This window comes from Solea solea, chromosome 10 (assembly GCF_958295425.1).
Source record: "Solea solea chromosome 10, fSolSol10.1, whole genome shotgun sequence".
NCBI classification, from domain to species: Eukaryota; Metazoa; Chordata; class Actinopteri; order Pleuronectiformes; family Soleidae; genus Solea; species Solea solea.
The window spans coordinates 11727143-11747182 of NC_081143.1; the positions used below are offsets into that span (position 1 = coordinate 11727143).

At 42.8% G+C, this 20040-nt stretch overlaps 5 non-coding genes across 5 annotated transcripts; all 5 read left to right on the forward strand.

The window, feature by feature from the left end:
* Positions 1 to 10308: 10308 nt before the first annotated feature.
* trnay-gua (transfer RNA tyrosine (anticodon GUA)) lies at positions 10309 to 10398 on the forward strand. The gene is given in 2 exon segments: positions 10309 to 10345; positions 10363 to 10398. It is a non-coding gene; the product is annotated as a tRNA-Tyr (tRNA).
* Positions 10399 to 10793: 395 nt separating this feature from the next.
* On the forward strand, positions 10794 to 10883 carry trnay-gua (transfer RNA tyrosine (anticodon GUA)). Its single transcript is given in 2 exon segments — positions 10794 to 10830; positions 10848 to 10883. It is a non-coding gene; the product is annotated as a tRNA-Tyr (tRNA).
* Positions 10884 to 18714: 7831 nt separating this feature from the next.
* Positions 18715 to 18811, forward strand: trnay-gua (transfer RNA tyrosine (anticodon GUA)). Its single transcript is given in 2 exon segments — positions 18715 to 18754; positions 18772 to 18811. It is a non-coding gene; the product is annotated as a tRNA-Tyr (tRNA).
* A 368-nt stretch (positions 18812 to 19179) lies between these two features.
* On the forward strand, positions 19180 to 19269 carry trnay-gua (transfer RNA tyrosine (anticodon GUA)). Its single transcript is given in 2 exon segments — positions 19180 to 19216; positions 19234 to 19269. It is a non-coding gene; the product is annotated as a tRNA-Tyr (tRNA).
* Positions 19270 to 19664: 395 nt separating this feature from the next.
* Positions 19665 to 19754, forward strand: trnay-gua (transfer RNA tyrosine (anticodon GUA)). Its single transcript is given in 2 exon segments — positions 19665 to 19701; positions 19719 to 19754. It is a non-coding gene; the product is annotated as a tRNA-Tyr (tRNA).
* Positions 19755 to 20040: the final 286 nt, after the last annotated feature.

Sequence of the window (20040 nt, forward strand, 5' to 3'; positions counted from 1 at the left end):
CTGGGAGGCTGACCATGCATGGTGATCCAATCTGCTGATATTATCCAAGGTCGGCCAACTTCCTACTGCCAGCAGGTTGTCTCTGTCATCATTCACTCTGTGTCCAAAAATACAGTAATCAGCCACAATCTTGTGTGTTTTAAAGGGAGGGTGGGAGATCATTTTCTGGAGCATTTATTGACTGTATTGTTTAAAATCCTCTTCAAATCCAATTGTGACCAATTAATTAATGCATTGTCACAAACATAACAGTCACCTGTGGAACAGACAGGCCTGTAAAAACAACTTCCAATCATATTGAACGGCTCGAGCGGATTCATTGGATCGGGATGCATCAATCAAACTGCCATCTACCTCCCCCCCTGCCCATATGCGTGTACCCCTCTTCGCACACTAATCGCGCATGCTCAGAAGACAACACCAGAGCTTATGTAAGCTTGCTAAAAATTAAATGAGACATGAAACAGTTGCAGCAATGTTATGGCAGAAAAGGTGCCAACAACAGGTGAAAGACTGGTGCAGAGTGATCAAGACCAGAGTGAACACCGGTGCTACATTTGAAGGGTGGCAACAACTGAAAGTGGCTCTGTTTCTACTGGACAGTTAGGTTAATTTTATGTCTTTGTGATATTTTGAGTATTTGTTGCTTTTTGGCATTACGTTTGAACAAGTATCCACAAATGTCACAGAGAAGTACCGAGAGTTTCTGATGCTCGTGAATCTGTGTAACCAACTTCTTCGTGAACAAGCATTGCGCGTTCCTGAGCTCTGGAGCTGTAGCTTCGGAGGGAAGTCTGAAAACTTATATATATATATATATATATATACACACACATCAGTATGTGTGTATATCTGTATGAATGTTAGACACTTTCGGTCAGGTTGGCCTATTGTGGCAGAGCAATTTCGGTTGTATAATGACAATAAAGATCCCTTCCTTTCTTTCTAATGTGAGAACTTCTGCACACAGGTTCAGGATAAGCACTTGATTGCAAATGAAAATTAAGCCAGCGAGTGATTGAGAGCACTTGGGATCCTAGCAACAAGAGGACAAGACAGGCGTCTTAATTCCACCTTGAAATTTCCATTTCTGTAGTTGGGAGGAGATGAGAAATTTTAAAGTGAAAAGAGTAATGATTCAACAACATGCGTTAGTGGAGCTAAGCGTGTACCTGTTTTACATGGCAGCTCTTTGTGTGTGTGTGTGTGAGTGTGTCTGCAAAAGAGACGAGAAATTACAGAGAAACCTTTCATTTTGCTTCTCTACTGTACATAACATGGGTATCCTGGCAAAGGTGGCAGAGAGATATGAATCGATATTGGGTGAACACACAACAACAAACTCATTCCTATCAATAAAAGGCCAGAAAACACAAGCTAACAGAGGTTAACCTTCAATTTCATTACTTCAAATCTGATTAGAGTGGAGATTCCTAGGGAGGGAGACACAGGTGATTCACACATAATAGTGCCTCAACTGGAAATGTGCAGTACATTTACCCCTGCATGTGAGAGTCTGTAATGAGAGCCAGCCACATATCACTGTTTAATCTTCCATGCTGCAGTTTCTATTAGAGACCAGACAAATGATGATAGGTGCGGAAAAAGAAAGGTCAGCTGATTCTCTGGCTCATTAATTGTCTGATTTTCGTAGAGTTGCCCATGTGATCCCCAGTCTAACTTTATGATGTGAAGTATCATTGACCACATGTCACAAGCCCGATGTTACAGCTGCTAATTGCCCACATGAAGGTCATCAGCAGTTACAACCTCAACAGGGATCGCATGGAAACACACCAAGTCCAACAAGCTCAGTTCTAGACAATACAATTATATTTTATTGATATCTACGATTCAATGTTATGTGTATTAGAAATATCTGCTTGTTCAGTTTCAGAACAATTTTATTGTGGAATATATCCTATATCAGGGGTCACTAACCTTTGTGAGAACGAGAGCTTACTGAAGGATAGAGAATAATAAGGAAGGCTACCATTTTAACACTTAAGACTTTTTGATTTTGACCAGTATCAGACTGATACCGACACTGAGTATCTATATTTTATTGAGTGATCATATGAAAGCATGCATGTGATTTCATACAACATGCAGTTATCACGGGAAATCAAAACATGCATGATTTTTGTTTTAATATGAACAGGATGTTTCACTTTTTCTAAGTCATACAATGATGTGCTTGTCCTTGTAAATCATGCAAGTTTGTTCTTTTAAATTTCCACACGAAAAGCTGAAAAAACAGGCATTTGAAAAGCAGACACTGTCACAGTTAGTTTAGTACACAGCAGTATAAATATTTATCTTGCTGTCTTTACACACACATAAACACACACCTGTCCATCTGTCTCAGTTCAGCTTAGTTTAGCTCAGTTTACTGTGAGTCAACACTATATGTCAGGATGTGGAAGACCGAGCAGTCAGCTCGCTCGTCAGGAGAAAGACCAAAACACAGGTCAAGCCAGCAAGATTGATGGAGGCCAAAGACTTAGTGGACAGCAGCCAAAACCAGGAGATGCAGTGAAAGTTCAATTTCAATAAATATAAGTGCAAGAAAATAGTTTGTTTTATTTTTTTCGTATAGTTGATATCGAGTGAAATGTAACCGTAATTGATCAACAGGTGATCATAATATGCCAATGAAAAAATAAATAGCTGTACACTTGTTTGATAAGAGAACATTTGCTTTTTTTATGCATTGTATATGCACAGGAATGCAACTAATGATGAATATCATTTTTGAATGTGAAAAATGTAAGTGTGAAAAGGCCATGTGACTGAGGCATTTAAGAAGATTGAATCACAACACAACATTTGTTGATAACGCAACAACATTTTCTGACTTATGTGCTCTTACTTTTCAGGGGGCAACATATTTAGCGATGTTAATGTGATTACCTCTCACAATCCCAAAGTCGTCCAAGAGGTTAAAGCAAAGTCAATGTTGGTGTTGGGTTGATGGAACCCTCCAGTTCTCCCTCTGGTTCCTATGGTGACTTGCTCATCATGATCAGCTGTAAATAAGATGAGCAAAGGCGTAAAAGTATTGCAATATTAAATAGTCCTACAAAGAATTACATTCGACTTGTGCAATAATTTGTATATTCTCACCTGGAATGTCTCGATCCACTGCCAAGACACTGTTCCATTTTCCTCGTGAGTCATTGAAAAATACAGATCAAAACAGAGAAAACATGTTTCAACAGAAACCCAACCTCAGGAGAGAAAACACCTGCATATTCAATAAGGGAAGTGCTCCGAGCCTGTGGGGGCGCTGTTGTGCAGCTTTAAAACCACCCATTACGATACTCAGGGAAAACAATTCTTACTTTATTAAAAGACCTGGTCATGTTGAACAAAAGGACAAAAGTTCTCCTCCTGTAATTACGCAGTTTTTATGCTCAGTGTTTTAATTTGGCAGTAGTTTGCTCTGGGCGTAATCAGACCTTGTCCACAAGTGGTAAAGCGGCCATTATGTGACCCTGCTCGATCAAATGCTTCACACATTTATTATCTGTGAAATTGGATTGCAGGGTGAGTCAGTCTATAGCAGAATCATACAAACACACATACTAACATCGCTATTGAGTTTGAGAATGTTCCCAAAGAAACTGGCTTTCACCAGTGAGGCTGTGGTATTGTGTTGCTCCAGCACTAAATACAATTAAAACAGGTCATTTTTACACTAGTCCAGGTGATGTGACATTGAACTGTCAGCACAAGGTTGGCTGCTTGTGTGAACACAAACAAGCTTAAAAATGTGTTTTTTTTAAAGTTAAGAGAGGGCAGTAAAAAAACAAGTGACTCTTAGCAGCTAAAAATAGTCATCATACCAACAGCAACATATTGTGTCCCTTGTGTGTGCTACGTTTAACACCAATAAAGTTTCGGGGCCATTTTTGACGCAGCTTATGGGAATTAATTGTAAACTAGTGCTTCATTTTAGGAAATGGGAAATCAATAAATGGAAAATGGGGGAAAATAAGAAATTAATTATGTAAACCGCTCTCTTTTCTTTGTTTACTCTTTAGTCACTTTACTTTTTTTCCCCCTCTTATTATCTTTTGTCTCTCCTTGTTTCTGTCTGAAGTGGGTGGGTTCCTCTAAAACCACTCCCACTCTGTCACTTCATACACTTTATTTGTAATGACTCTCATTGATAAATTTAATTCCCCTGATGACAGTGTACGATAAAAAAAATACAGGTCAGCTTTAGCAAGTGCTTCTCTCTTTAATGGTATAAAAGGAATTCTTGTTCATGTTTGTTTGTTGTTGTTTTTTGCTGGGATTGTCTTTCATTATGGCAGATATATATTACATATTTGGTGCAGTTAACATTGAAAATATTCAGTTTGGTGTGGAGTCTATTAGTTTTGGTCATTTTCAAAATCATTTTAAATATCAAATTAGTCATGAAGGTGTAATGTGTAACATGGATGATATGTATCTGCCTAACCTGGTACATTACAAAATAATATTAACATACATTACCTCAAAGTAATGCATACCTGCTTTAGACAACACCAAAATACTACCGCAAGTCAAGTCTTGTGTGACTGTGAAAGTCTTGCATGATACAGGGTGACAAACATAATATAAGAAAGATCAAAGATTTTTATGAATCATTAGGTCTTCCAAATACAAATCGATATGAATCAGAAAATGTGTGTTTATTTTGTTTTTTTATCCCAGTCCTAATTAACATGTCTACTGTTTGCTACAGTGTTTGATTCTTAACACAATTTACAATTGAGGCTGACATCAAAAGATTATCATCTGAATTCACTGATAGTATTGGCGACGTGGCGATTTACATCACATGCAATTGTTCTGCATTTCCTGAGCTCCTGGTGCCATAAAGACTAGAAAAGAACATACTCCATTAAAATGCAGCAATTGTCAATGATTTATGGAAATAAGTCAGTACTGCAGTCCACCTATTAGTGACCTCTGATCTATAGCTAATCTAATCATTGGCACTCACATTAAAGTGCATTTTGCATTTGCATCTAGAGCAAATTTAAAAAGGGAACAATAAAAGACTTGCTCAGAGTTTTTGGCTGTGGGCCTATGAGCAGTTCTCAGCAGGCTGGTGGCACAGAGCATTCTGGGCCTTTAATGCTTCCTGTGAGTCCAGTCACCAAACCAGTGCAGCAACATGTCATACATAAAATGTAGCTCACATTGATTAACAATATGACATTTGACAAAATAATATATCACAATATATTACACAAGAATAAAGTGCATAATTTGATGACATAAACCCCTAGTTATACTTATTTTGTGGCCATGAAATAGTATTTTGTAGGTTTGTCGGTTTGATTTATAGAAGGTTGTATGTCTCGCTAGTGTTTCAATAATGTTTAAATGTTATTGATTGCAGAAGTTTAAATCTGTGAATATCTTTCTAACTCATTCCCTAAAATACAACTCAATCACACTATCTCTGTCCATCATGCAGCTTCAGCCCTCTTGCACCCCTTTTTGCTTACCCATCTCTCAAGGATATTTGATTAGTATTTCATGCACACAAAATATACATTTTTTGGGGACTAATTAAATTAAAATAGAGTTGTTTTCCACCTATGTCATGTCTGGGGATCCAAAGTTTCCTAATTTGCTTGTAGTCTCTTGTGATGTGTAGGTGTACGAGACAAAATGCTGCCGTGTTGAGTTAAAGACATCGGTCATGTAGCATCAGCAATAATGTGTGCAACACTTTGCTGTTTATTGTCTCCGAGAGGAAGCTGCAGTAGAACAGTTCACAGCTGGAGGTGAAGAAGAGACAAAACCACTGCAGCAGACATGAGTCCTGTAACCTCCAGAGAGAACAGGTGTATCCATTCATGAAAAAGAGCATTGGGACAAGTGAGTACAGAGTGAGGAGGTTATACTCACACACAGAGAAAGTGCTGTAGGTCCTTACGTTAACCAAACCAGTTCATTAACCTTAACGACAGTATGTACTGCTATTAGCATAATGGTAGTACAGTATGTTTGCAGCTGCTTTGCTTACATTGGGCTCAATTGCATTGGAAAGGGATTGGACAAAAGATGCCTTTACAAATTAATGTCACTGTATTACACTTTCAACAGCTGACAAATGCAAAGTTATTAAATTTTTTGTAAAACACAAAACAGGATGTTTTATGTACTCCAAATTCAGCATTTTTTTTTTTACTATGGCAAGGGATAGCCTGCACACAGTGGCTACATTCATTCATCCATTCATTCCCAATCGCTTTGTCCTCCACATGAGGGTCGGGTCGTGGGTTGAGCTGGAGCCAATCCCAGCTGATTAAGGGTGAAAGGCAGGGTACACCCTTAACAGGTGGTCAGTCCATCGCAGTGTCACATACAAAGACAAACAACCAATCACACTCACAGCAACTCAATACTGACTATACACAATTATAAAGAACACAACGACAAGACTTACTGTATAACCGTAAAACAACATGAACACCTTGCTGCTTTCTTTTTCTGGATCAGTTTCCCCGTCTTCTTGGGCACCACCTTCCCCTGGCTGGCCTTTATACGCCTCTCAGGGTTGAGACCAACAAAGTGCCTAAAAAAATGTTAAAACACAGAGTTAAATATGAGGTGGGTATGACTGGTGCGCAATATTAAACCTCATCAAATCAACATGGCATGCTAAATCTGTGCTATTCACAATCCTACTCTTTCTATCTTTATGGTGATAAATGTGTGATCTGAGGGCTGAAAACTGTTGACCACTCAGAAAAACCACACTTGAGTTGCATGTGTCTGAATTATGTAAATGTATTGCTCAAAGTCTTAGTAGATTTGTTGCAAGTTATCATCTGTATGTGGTTTTCCAGGCCTTCACAGCAAAATAATTTCCAAAATTAGCAAACAAATCTGCCCAGCGAATAGTTAAGTTGTGCTCCTCTTCCAAAAATCTTCTCCTTTGGCCATTTGCTAGCATTTTCCAGCATTTGCAAGTGAAAAACAATTAACCAATGGGCTCCAGAGAAATCCTCTGCTCATGTGATGAAGGGATGCACAGTGCAGGGGGCATGTGCCACAACAGCCCTGCACTGCACAGGAGAAGCAGGGAACAATAGAATTCTCATAGCACATAATATTTAGGCTGTATCACTGTACTAAGTTGTACACATAATTTAAACTATGACAAAATAAAATAAACAATCACATGGAAATCAAAGCATACATCCATATAGAAGTAAAAATAAAATGTATATATGTTTAAGCACTGTTTATGAACGACACTGTTCCATTTAATATTATATTACTTTCAGTGTTGTGGTACCGGCAAAAAAGCATTGCAAGGGCCAACAAAGCAAATACCAGGGATTTTATTAATTAGCAGTATTAAAAATGAAGAAGCCAGCTTTTCAAATTCAGGAAAGGCGCATTCTTCATCTTTAGTTTACTGGAGGCCTAAACAATGATGACCGTGTAACAGCACTGCAACTGCCTGGATGCAACCTTGTTTTTGCTAAACCCCTGCCCACAGTGCCGAGGTTTAACATTTAATTAAGCTTGGTGATTCATTATCAAAGAATTTAGCACAGAATGTCTCCACCTCTGGGTATGGCAGGCTTTTGAGTTAACAGGCCTATTAGACTGGACCAGAAATTGAAGTTAAGACAATTCCACATTGTCTAACTGAAGTCTATAGAGAAAACCAGCATGTTTAAATGAAATTTGTATTTTCAGTTTTTGAAATTGAACATTATGATATGATGAAGTGACACACACTTAGCAAAATGGCAGGAGTAGACCAGCAGCTACTGTGGCCCTGTGAACTAAAAATATGGATTTTCTCTATGTACTTTGGTGTAGGATGTTGAGCAGTTACATACCCCTCATCCCTGCCAGAACAATCTGTTAAACAGTCAAATAAAGCAGCAAACATATCCTCAAGACATGTTTGGTGAAGATTTTATTAGGTAAGCCTTTTGTACAGTGATTGTCAGTATTTCAGGTCAGTTCTCAGCGTAGGTGGTGCACACAGCACAATAATGTGTCACTACCTCGTACATTCACTCATTTTTTAAACATTCCATAAGTGTTTTACAAATGCAGCCACCATAACTCTTTATGGTTGAGCTCTTAATTAGGTGATGGTGAAGGTGGTGTTGCAGGAAGGGCTTAATTATTCATTTAAGTGAACTGGCCCAAACTCGACTAGACTGTGAGGGAGGAATGATTTATGGAAGCCCTGCAAAGCCCTCTGTGGGATGGGTAATGGAGGCAGGAGGAGAGGCATGGCTGCTGGACATGATGGCAGTGCCACTGTGAGGACAACAGAAGGCGAGGACACAAATGGAAAATGTCCAGTACCATTTCTGTGCCTGTGGTCAAACAGTCAAAATTAAAGAGTAAAGAGACATAGAAAGTGACACAGAGACAGGAGGGAGGGAGCTATGCATGGAGACAGAAGAAGAGAGGACAAAAGTAGAAAACATGCAGGACTGTGACAAATAAAGATAAAGATCAAAAAGAAAGAATACCAGACCAAAACTGAAGTATGTGTCTGTTTGACAGTGAGAGAGAGACAATGACTGGAGAAAATACTTTGAAATAAAAACAATTATAAAACACAAGGAGACACGGGGAAACGTAAAGAACAGTGAAATCCTTGAGCGTTTTTTTTGTTCCGCACACTGATGGTATTCTAGAGCTCCTCGTCTGTATCTGGATCTTGCGATGGCACCAAAGTGACACATGCTTTCTCCTGCCTGGACTGGGAGGGTAACAGAGATAGAAGTAAGATAAATGAAATTGTTTTTTAAATGCATCAAGCTGCTTTGCAAAACTTTACTGAAACATTTAATGACCAATATTAGAGGCAACTATGGAGCCATGCAGGTGAGATAGATGTTTTGTTTTTTTTTTTTTTTAAAGCATGCGTGTGACCTCCAGAGCTCCGTAGTTCCCTGTTGTTTGAACAGATCTGAGTTTTTTTTATTTTTTTTTAAATAACATATCTGGCCTCTGTTGTCTGTTTTGATTCAACGAAGCATTTAGACCCAGAAATCATATTTTGAAAGGGTGTTACATCAGATTTAATAGCCGGATATACACGTTGCCTGTTTCTGCGAACACAGGATGTTAGCAGTAGAGTACAGTTGCTGTGAAGACAAGTGAACGCTTCCGGTAGCATATTATGCAACGGGTCAGGGAAGGACCCAAATGCAGTACACGAAGGCAGGCAGACAGTTGGTAATGACGTTTATTAAAATTCAGCGATAGTTCAATGACGAGCAAAAAGACTCTAAGGAGATAGCGGGAAACGGACCTGAGGCTTAGCTGTTCCGTCACAGGAACAGGCAGAATCCGTAGTCAGGCAGGGTCGAAACCAGGGAATCAGTCCAAAAAATGTGGGCGAGACTAGTGCAAATGACATAGACCAATCTGGCACTGAGTGAACTGAGAGGTGAGTTTACATACTGGGTTGATTGGTGATCAGAGGCAGCTGAGTGCAACAGGTGGGGAGAGTTGGACTAACGAGCAGGGAGTGGCTGGCAGGCAGGTGAGGAGAAAAAGGGGCTGGTGGAAACACTGGGAGCTGAGGTGAATGAGATAACTGAGAAGGAAGATCATGATATATTAGGTCAACTGGCAGATCAATAAACACCCCTAAAATGACAATTTTGACAAGTAAATAATACTAACACTAACCATCAACAGCCATTACCCTAAGGACCTTAACAATTGTGTTGTCACAAGTTGTGATATAATATTTAGGAAAATAAATGCATAGGTCCTTTCGGACTTGCACTAGCTTAAATGACAATTGTTTCCACTATAGGACAGAGTGCGACTTATTATCTTGCGCGTTTGAGTTATAAAGTGTGCGTACCCTTGAAAAAGGTTTTGTGTATGTCACATCCAGGGCTCCGTAAGTAACTTATGTGCTCCACACAAACTCCACATAAATCTCAAAACGGATGAGATATATATTTCTTAAATGGCTCAAATAAATAGTGCTTGTAGCCGTGTTTCTTTTTGAACAACAAACAAATCTGCCGCCACTTTGACCAAATAATAGAACAAAACTAAACAAAACATGCTGCTGCTGCTGCCTAGGCCAAATCCACGAAGAAAGAGAGAGGGAGAGTTGAGATGAAGGACTGGACTTTTAAACAAGTGGATTTATATAGCATTGATTAAAACGTGATTGGAGAAATAAATGTAAACAATGCTGTTAATGTGGAATTCTTGATAGTTCTTTTTGTTTTCTGTGAGCATGACTGAAAGTGAAGCCGAAAAAAAGTAGAAAGGTCTCTGAAACCGTCCCCTTCGATAGCTCAGTTGGTAGAGCGGAGGACTGTAGGACTGCTTAACATTGATATCCTTAGGTCGCTGGTTCAACTCCGGCTCGAAGGAGGCTTTTATGGGCAGCCCATGGCGCACTGCACATGAATTAGCCATCCTTGGGCAGCTCAAGGGTATCTCAGCAAAACAGCCAAACCCAATCAGTGCAGGACTGTCGGACTGCGAAGGGGATGTGTTCACTTCCAGTGTGTAAAAATGGTGGGGAAAATAAAACAAAACATGCTGCTGCTGCTGCCTAGGCCAATTCCACGGAGTTAGAGAGGGAGAGTTGAGATGAAGGACTGAGCTTTTAAACATGTGGATTGATATAGCATTCATTAAAACGGACTGGAGAAGTAAATGTTAACAATGCTGTAAATGTGGAATTCTTGAAAGTTCTTTTTGTGTTCTGTGAGCACGACTGAAAGTGAAGCCTAAAACAAGTAGAAAGGTCTCTGAAACCATCTCCTTCGATAGCTCAGTTGGTAGAGCGGAGGACTGTAGGACTGCTTAACGTTGATATCCTTAGGTCGCTGGTTCAACTCCGGCTCGAAGGAGGCTTTTATGGGCAGCCCATGGCGCAGTGCACATGAATTAGCCATCCTTGGGCAGCTCAAGGGTATCTCAGCAAAACAGCCAAACCCAATCACCCCAAAGGTTCTGTATTCACTTCCAGTGTGTAAAAATGGTGGGGAAAATAGAACAAAACAAAACATGCTGCTGCTGCTGCCTAGGCCAATTCCACGGAGTTAGAGGGGGGGGGGTTGAGATGAAGGACTGAGCTTTTAAACATGTGGATTGATATAGCATTCATTAAAACGGACTGGAGAAGTAAATGTTAACAATGCTGTAAATGTGGAATTCTTGAAAGTTCTTTTTGTGTTCTGTGAGCACGACTGAAAGTGAAGCCTAAAACAAGTAGAAAGGTCTCTGAAACCATCCCCTTCGATGGCCGTACCCGTCAGTTTCTGGCCTGCCTCTGAGGTCCTAACAGGTCCTAACCAGGTCCGAACACAGTCCTAACGAGATCAAAGAGTTTCAATCGAGGTCCGAACACAGCTCCGAACACAGCTCCGAACAAGCCACGTGATGTAGGGGGCGTGGTTATCTCGTTAGCGTGTCGGACATATATACATTATTTTTCACCGCATACACCTGACACAACGAGCGCGAATAAAGGTTTGGAAACTTGATTAATACTCATAAATGAAACGGCGTCTATAAGCCGAATGTTGAACCGTGTGGAAAAAGATACACAGTTTAATTTTCCCTCCCGTCAGCGCGATTGTAACTACGTTACATTCATACGTGTAGCGTAGCGGCTTTGCTAACAGAGGTTCTGCCTGTCAGAAATAAGAAAAAGTTTTATTGCTAAGTACGTTTTTTACACATACAAGGAATTTGTTTTGGTGTTGTTGGTGCAAGTCAGACATCTCTAAATATAAGAATATATAGTGTATAAGGGCGGTGAGGTACATACCAGCACTGTAATAATGGTGATGATGATGATAATAATAATAATAATAATTATAACTGTATTTATATAGCACCTTTTAAAACATACATTTACAAAGTGCTTTAACAATATTAAAACAATAATGTAAAACATACCTACATACATACATTATGTACTTACATATACATTAGTCCTACGCTCTGTGTCTGACTGTACGTACACATAGCCTACAAGCTTGACATTAACCTGTTTGATATTTGCAGATGACTAAGACAGGAAAACCAGACACTTACTGGCGGGACATCTGCATAAAATATGCCAAGGGCCAATTTCATTTCTCAACTGGCAAACGGCCAGGGGTCAAGAAATGGAAAAAGGCCTTGGAGAAAATAGATGCTTGTCCCCTTCAGAGCCATACAAAGGATCTGTTTGGGAGAAGCCTTCGGTGCTCCTGTGGCTTCCATAAGGTAGGTGAAATTATTTACTAAGCCATGATAAGTCACTGTAGCATGTGGATTTATTTATTGAACAATACGGCCCTCTTTTTGTACTCCCACCCCCCAGCCAGCAGATCTGTTATCAGGATCTGGCTCCAGTGAGGCAGGAGAAGTTGAGACGGAGGCAGGACGAGTCCGAGTCGGCACAGAAACAGGGAGAGGAGACACAGAGGCAGGGGGAGTCCGAGACAACACAGAGGCAGGGAGAGGAGACACGGTGACAAGGAGAGGAGACACAGAAACAGGGGGAGTCCGAGACAACACAGAGGCAGGGAGAGGAGACACGGTGACAAGGAGAGGAGACACAGAAGCAGGGGGAGTCCAAGACAACACAGAGGCATGGAGAGGAGACACAGTGACAAGGAGAGGAGACACAGAAGCAGGGGGAGTCCAAGACAACACAGAGGCAGGGAGAGGAGACACGGAGGCAGGAGCATCAGTGGCAGGACAGGGAGTGCAGTGCTATAAGTGCAACGAGCTTGTGGAAGGAGAAAAGTTCTCCGAACACCTTTCTGACCACCATACGGAGGAGATGTGTGACACCTGTGGGGCCAAGGTGCAGGGTACTGTTGGTCTTTTGAACCACATACAACTGGCTCACTATTCAGCATTCATCTTGCCATCACCGCAGAAACCAACACCACCACCGCAAAAGCCAACAGCACTACCACCAAAGCCAATGCCATCTCTGCTCCCTCCTTCAAGTAGCTCTGCCACGCCCACTCACCCATCACACCAAATTTCAACTCCACTTAAAACAAGTTCAGTTAATTGGAAAGGTTTTCTTCCCGAACAGTTCTGTAAAGTAATCCAGGAAGCAGATCAGGTGTGGATTGCAAAGTGCCTATATGAGCCTACAGGCCAGCTGAAACGCATCATCAAGGCATGCTGGTTTCACCCACCACTGGCGCCCAAACCATCTCCGCCTGAGCCTGGGTGGTACTACAGGAAGAGGATGTTCATCTGGGCACCAATGAGGATGTGGGGGATTCCATTGAAATGCCCACAATGTTCCCGGAAAATGAACAGCTCCGGGATCTACAGAAAGGTCAGGGAGGTGATTGATGTGGATAGCCGCTACTACCTAGTGGGAGGGGACTATCCACGTTGTAGCAAGTGCTCTCAGCCGGTCTGCCCATGGAGCCAGGATATGCTCTCCCAGCTGGATGTCGCACACAGGAGCCTGTTCCCCGCTGTCCTCACAACACAGCTGGCTCTGGACAGGAAATGTATGACTTTCCTGAAGCCGAGGACCAGTGGTAACAGTTCCTCCTACCTCCAGTCTGCAATAGAGGAAGCGCACAGCGAGGAGTGGGCACGTCAGACCATCCGCTACCTCTCGGACTGTGAACGCCATATGAAGATGGCTACCTTTGTCCCCTCTGCAGCTGTCTTTAGTCCTCCACCACCCTTCAGGCCCCTTCCACTTGCCCAATGGTTTGAGACAGTCCACTCCAACGAAATCCTCAGCCATCTGGATGAGATGAAGGGAGTGATCACCTCTACCTATGGTAGAATTCTCAAGATGGATTCAACAAAGAAGGTTAGGGTTTCAACAGTTAAAAAAATATAGAAAATAGAACATGTTACAACAAAACAGAAAATGAGTTTACTTCTTAGTGGGGCAATGTCTTCAGTTTGAAAGTAGTGTTTGTTTTACAGATCACCAAGAAGCTGGCTGGCGGGATCGGGGACAGTGCTGCATGGATGACAAACATCGGCAATGAGTTTGGCCAGGTTCTGAACTCTGTTCTGACGACGGGTGAAGGTGCAGGGTTGGAAGAGTTGTGCCAAGGCATCGTCACTCGCTACAAGAATGCGGGCCAAGCTGAACCTGAGGTCATCTATGTCGACCGGGACTGCTGCAGCCAGTCAGGTGGGTTAAAATTATAAAATTCTTTAACAAATATACGCTTCAGAAACTGTGTGCCACGCACTCACTCACTCACTCACTCACGCACGCACGCACGCACGCACGCACACACGCACACACACATACACATACACACACACACACACACACTCTGTTAGAGCCATTTGTATTAAATGTGTTTATTTGTATTTTTGTTACACTCCCGCCACTAGGTGGAGTAGTGGTACTGGCAGTTGGGCAGCACCTGAATTTACTTAACCAAGGTGTAACCACACACAGGTGTTGTGGTCTATGTAATTATAACTGGGTGTTTTTCACAGGTGTGTCTTCAGTGGTCAAGTTCTTTCGCCCATGGAGGTGTGCAGTGCGCTTGGACAGCTTCCACTTAATGCGACGCTTTAACTGCGGCCTCACTACAGAGCACCACCCGTTGTATGGCATCTTTTGCGCCAAGCTTTCCTCCTGTATATTTGAATGGGACCAGGGAGATGTGCAACGCCTGAAGGAGGCCAAGAGAGCGGAGTGGAAGAGCAGCCACAGCGGACATGCTCCCACTGAGCAACAGCTTATGGCCACCATCAGCCCAGGGGAACTGAAGAGGCACTGCAGGAGGAGGACGCGTGGAGTGGAAGAGACACGGAGCATGATTTCAGGGCTGCTGGAATCAGTGTGGGAGCTGACAGACACCACAGGGCTGCATCTGGTGAACCATGGCAGCATGCACAATGTTTGGGAGGTGCAACAGAAGCACCTGGAGTGCCTCCAAGACCCTGCAGGTGTTGCACTCTACACAAAGGTGGGGACTCTCCAGAAGGGCGGCAAAGAGCTGGACATCCTTAGGTGTGGTAGGGGGTCCTCCTCCCTGGAGAGTTTTCACCGACACCAGTGTGCTTTCATTCCAGGTACATTCGCATCAAGACATACTGTATTTTATGTGTTTTTTTTTAATGTTCTTTTCTATCTTATGACAGAGAATGTGTTGTGATTATTCAAAATAACAGTTACCACTGTTGGGTATTCACTTTACAATAATGATTGAGTATTTTGTTTCTTAGGCTGGCGGTGCAATGCAGTACACACACAAATGTACATGCTGGAGGGAGCATCAAGGTGGAACATGGGCCGGGCCAAGGAGGCAGTAGCTGTGGAGGGAGCCTCAACCCTCAGAACCTTTGATGTCCGGTTGATGTCTCACCTCAACAACATGAGCCAGCGGGTCCATGGTTGTGCTCTGGTTCCAGAGTTCACCCCACCTGGGAAACCTACTGGTAAGAGAGATCTCAGAGCAACACTGGTGGACCATAGTATTACATCCCCTCCTCCTCGCACCCCCCTACTCATAGGACATGCATTTCTTGGGTGTGAAGATTGTGCAGTAGGAGATGGATGTGTGTGTATGTATGTATGTCCTTCCTTCATCTTTGTGTTTATACTGGTTACAGGGGAGCTCATTGCTGTGGAGTATCTGTTGGCCCAGACCAACAGAGGTGACCTGCTTGCTCCAAAGCAGATGCCTGAAATTCCCTTGCAGGTGCTTGAGGAGGACGAGGATGAGCCAGATATCACTGTGTGCATGCCAGGTGATCTTGGGGCTGGAGAGCCTGACACTGCTCTCTGCCAGTCAGCTGAGCTTGGGGCTGGTGATCCTGATCCTCCAAGTTCTGTGGAAGACCAGGTGTTGTTGGAGGGTGACACTGAACCCGGACCCCTTGTCACAGAGGTCAATAACACTTTCTGTAACACTCAAAAACATAATATTTAACTGAAGTAAATCTTGTTACATTTTAATAAGATAAATTAATATAAAATCATCATTACTCACATAATTAGAAACAAGAGTGTACATTTATTTGCTTGGTTTTTCTTTATCTCACTTATCACTTTTCAGACCAGCCAATGTGACTCAAGAGGAGTTGTGGGATGGGAGGCAGTTGATGCCCTAGCAGTCTACCTAGTTGGCTTGAATCGCACAATCACTGCCTTGTCAGTCAAGGAGGAGGCGGACATAGTCAACCTGTATACAGCTCTCCATACCATGGACAAGTCACCTTCTAGGTACAAAATAGTAATTATTTGTACACCTTAATTACAACAAACAAACATTCAGTGGAACAATGAAGCATATGGAGGTCTCTTTCACTGTTTAGGTACACCCAGAAGGCTAAGAAGAAAGGACGTACATCAGGAGGACCGTGGCGATCACCCAGGAAGCCGAGTGGCTCTGCTCCTGGACAGCAGGCGGCAGAGAGGTGCTTGACCACAATTTGCTATCATTTTGGTTCAATACAAATCATTGAATTAGAGACCGCACTCACCATTGTGAGTGCAAATTATTTTATTGCAATCCCTGTTGACATCGTCACCTGATTCTTCATGACTTTACATCCTTGTTCACAGTCCAGATCATAGCATGTTTCTCTCCCACAGACTATACATGACTCACGGCCAAGCAGCCCAGGACCCTGAAGTACACAGGGTCAGTGAGTGTGTTTGCCTCAGACTTGCCAAAGAGTTTGAGCAACCACGCAACAGGCCAAGGGACACAAAGGGAAAAACCATGCCCATCCCTCAGTCCATTGTCAGCGTCTACAGCCATGTCAAACAACTGCTGGAGGACAGCAGGGTTGTCCTGGACCAGACCAACTTGGTTCTGGTGCCGGTTAACAACACCACTGTGTCTTCATGGTGTGTGTTATTTCGTTTACCTTTCCCATACAGTCAAGACCGTATATAAATATTTAACCTCAGGAAAAACCTCCAACTGTATGCTTGAAAATATGTAATAACCTTAGGGGGACAGGCTCACATGTATAAAATAATCAATGTTTGTCTTGTAGGCTGCTTAGGAGGGATAAGAGGAAGGACAGGGACATGCTGCTGCAAGGCACTATACTTCCCAAACAGCTGCACCTGGCTAAGGAGTCTCTCCCTGCGATAAACACACTTCCGGCTGCCCCTGTGCAACATGCTCATGAAGTGATGACATTTGAGGAGCCTGAAAACCACGAGGGGGAAGCTTTCCCCCGCCAGCGCACCCTGGCGGCAAACAGGCCTGTGTCCTATCTACCATTGCCACCTCCCCGATTCCCTCCACAATTTGTGCCAGCTCCTCCATTCATGCAAGTGCCTCCGTTCATGCAAGCGCCTCCGTTCATGCAAGCGCCTCCGTTCATGCCAGCTCCTCCGTTCATGCAAGCGCCTCCGTTCATGCAAGCTCCTTCTTTCCAGCAAGCTCCTTCTTTCCAGCAAGCTCCTTCTTTCCAGCAAGCTCCTTCTTTCCAGCAAGCTCCTTCTTCCCAGCAAGCTCCTTCTTCCCAGCAAGCTCCTTCTTCCCAGCAAGCTCCTTCTTCCCAGCAAGCTCCTTCTTCCCAGCAAGCTCCTCACCAGCAAGCTCCTCACCAGCAAGCTCCTCACCAGCAAGCTCCTCACCAGCAAGCGCCTCACCAGCAAGCGCCTCACCAGCAAGCGCCTCACCAGCAAGCGTGCCTTCCACCTCAGCCAAGGCAACGTGCCTGGAGACTGCAGAAAGCTTCCCAGGAAGATGAGGAGCTAGTGGCTATGGGCGCGCAACCACGAAAAAGGCTGGCAAAGGAACATTACCACTACACCTGCAAGGGGTGTGGCCATGAAAAAAATAAAAAGACTGGACACACCCAGCTGAAGGGGCGGTGGTACTGTCCAGCCTCAGGACTGACACTGGATCAGTGGAAGAACAGTTTAAAGTAGTTGCTGTCATTGTTATATTGTTACCAGCTGCGGCACGAAATGTCAGTGAATGCTGGTATTGTTTATAATTTGTGTCTGTTATTTTTGAAAAATATTCTAATGTTCAGTCTCTCTTCATGTCTGTCTGTTCGCAGATGGGTTCTAGTTTTACACTTACTGTGTGGTTCAATATTGTTCAAATAAATTTAATTTTATTTGAGCCAAGAACAGCCTTCACATTTTTATTTAATTTCCACTTGAAAAACAGGATGACAGTGAGTGTCAAGCCAGAGTTACTTGCAGAATCATTTTAAATTTGTTAACAAAACCTGACACTCTTTGTCTCAACCAAAGATTTTTGAAAAGTACTTTCTGTGCTCAATTTGGAGTTTGTTTTATTCACTTGTGCTGCACAGATTTGACCAAAAAAAGGAGCGGTAAAACATGTCGAAGTACTAAGTACTTCCTTAGTAGATACTAGAAAAAATAATATATATAATAAAAAATAAATTACTAAGTAATTTAATAAGTTTATGTTTACAATTATACAGTGTTAATACATTGTTTTGGTGCATGCTGCCACCTACAGTAGACTTTAGGAATGTCCAAAGCGCTGTGGTACATTGGGATGTTGCCAAAGCACAGGTTCAAATCCCGCAAGAGACATGAAAATTAAAGTCATGATTAACCTTGCAATAAGTGCAGAAGTTTGTGTAAACAATGTTGAGAAGACAAGAGAGTAGAGAAGAAATGGATATCGTGTACGTTTTGCTCCTTTTTTCTCCTTTTCTTTTTCCCTCTTTCCCCCCTTCCTTCCTCTCTCTTTTTTTCTTTCCCCCACCCGGGCAGTCCCTTTCGCCCCATCTTTAGCTCAGTTGGTAGAGCGGAGGACTGTAGGACTGCTTAACGTTGATATCCTTAGGTCGCTGGTTCAACTCCGGCTCGAAGGAGGCTTTTATGGGCAGTCCATGGCGCAGTGCACATGAATTAGCCATCCTTGGGCAGCTCAAGGGTATCTCAGCAAAACAGCCAAACCCAATCACCCCAAAGGTTCTGTATTCACTTCCAGTGTGTGAAAATAGAACAAAACAAAACATGCTGCTGCTGCTGCCTAGGCCAATTCCACGGAGTTAGAGAGGGAGAGTTGAGATGAAGGACTGAGCTTTTAAACATGTGGATTGATATAGCATTGATTAAAACGGACTGGAGAAGTAAATGTTAACAATGCTGTAAATGTGGAATTCTTGAAAGTTCTTTTTGTGTTCTGTGAGCACGACTGAAAGTGAAGCCGAAAACAAGTAGAAAGGTCTCTGAAACCATCCCCTTCGATAGCTCAGTTGGTAGAGCGGAGGACTGTAGGACTGCTTAACATTGATATCCTTAGGTCGCTGGTTCAACTCCGGCTCGAAGGAGGCTTTTATGGGCAGCCCATGGCGCAGTGCACATGAATTAGCCATCCTTGGGCAGCTCAAGGGTATCTCAGCAAAACAGCCAAGCCCAATCAGTGCAGGACTGTCGGACTGCGAAGGGGATGTGTTCACTTCCAGTGTGAAAAAATGGTGGGGAAAATAGAACAAAACAAAACATGCTGCTCCCTAGGCCAATTCCAAGGAGTTAGAGAGGGAGCGTTGAGATGAAGGACTGAGCTTTTAAACATGTGGATTGATATAGCATTGATTAAAACGTGACTGGAGAAGTAAATGTTAACAATGCTGTAAATGTGGAATTCTTGAAAGTACTTTTTGTGTTCTGTGAGCACGACTGAAAGTGAAGCCGAAAAAAAATGGAAAGGATCTCTAAACCATCCCCTTCGATAGCTCAGTTGGTAGAGCGGAGGACTGTAGGACTGCTTAAAGTTGATATCCTTAGGTCGCTGGTTCAACTCCGGCTCGAAGGAGGCTTTTATGGGCAGCCCATGGCGCAGTGCACATGAATTAGCCATCCTTGGGCAGCTCAAGGGTATCTCAGCAAAACAGCCAAGCCCAATCAGTGCAGGACTGTCGGACTGCGAAGGGGATGTGTTCACTTCCAGTGTGAAAAAATGGTGGGGAAAATAGAACAAAACAAAACATGCTGCTCCCTAGGCCAATTCCACGGAGTTAGAGAGGGAGCGTTGAGATGAAGGACTGAGCTTTTAAACATGTGGATTGATATAGCATTGATTAAAACGTGACTGGAGAAGT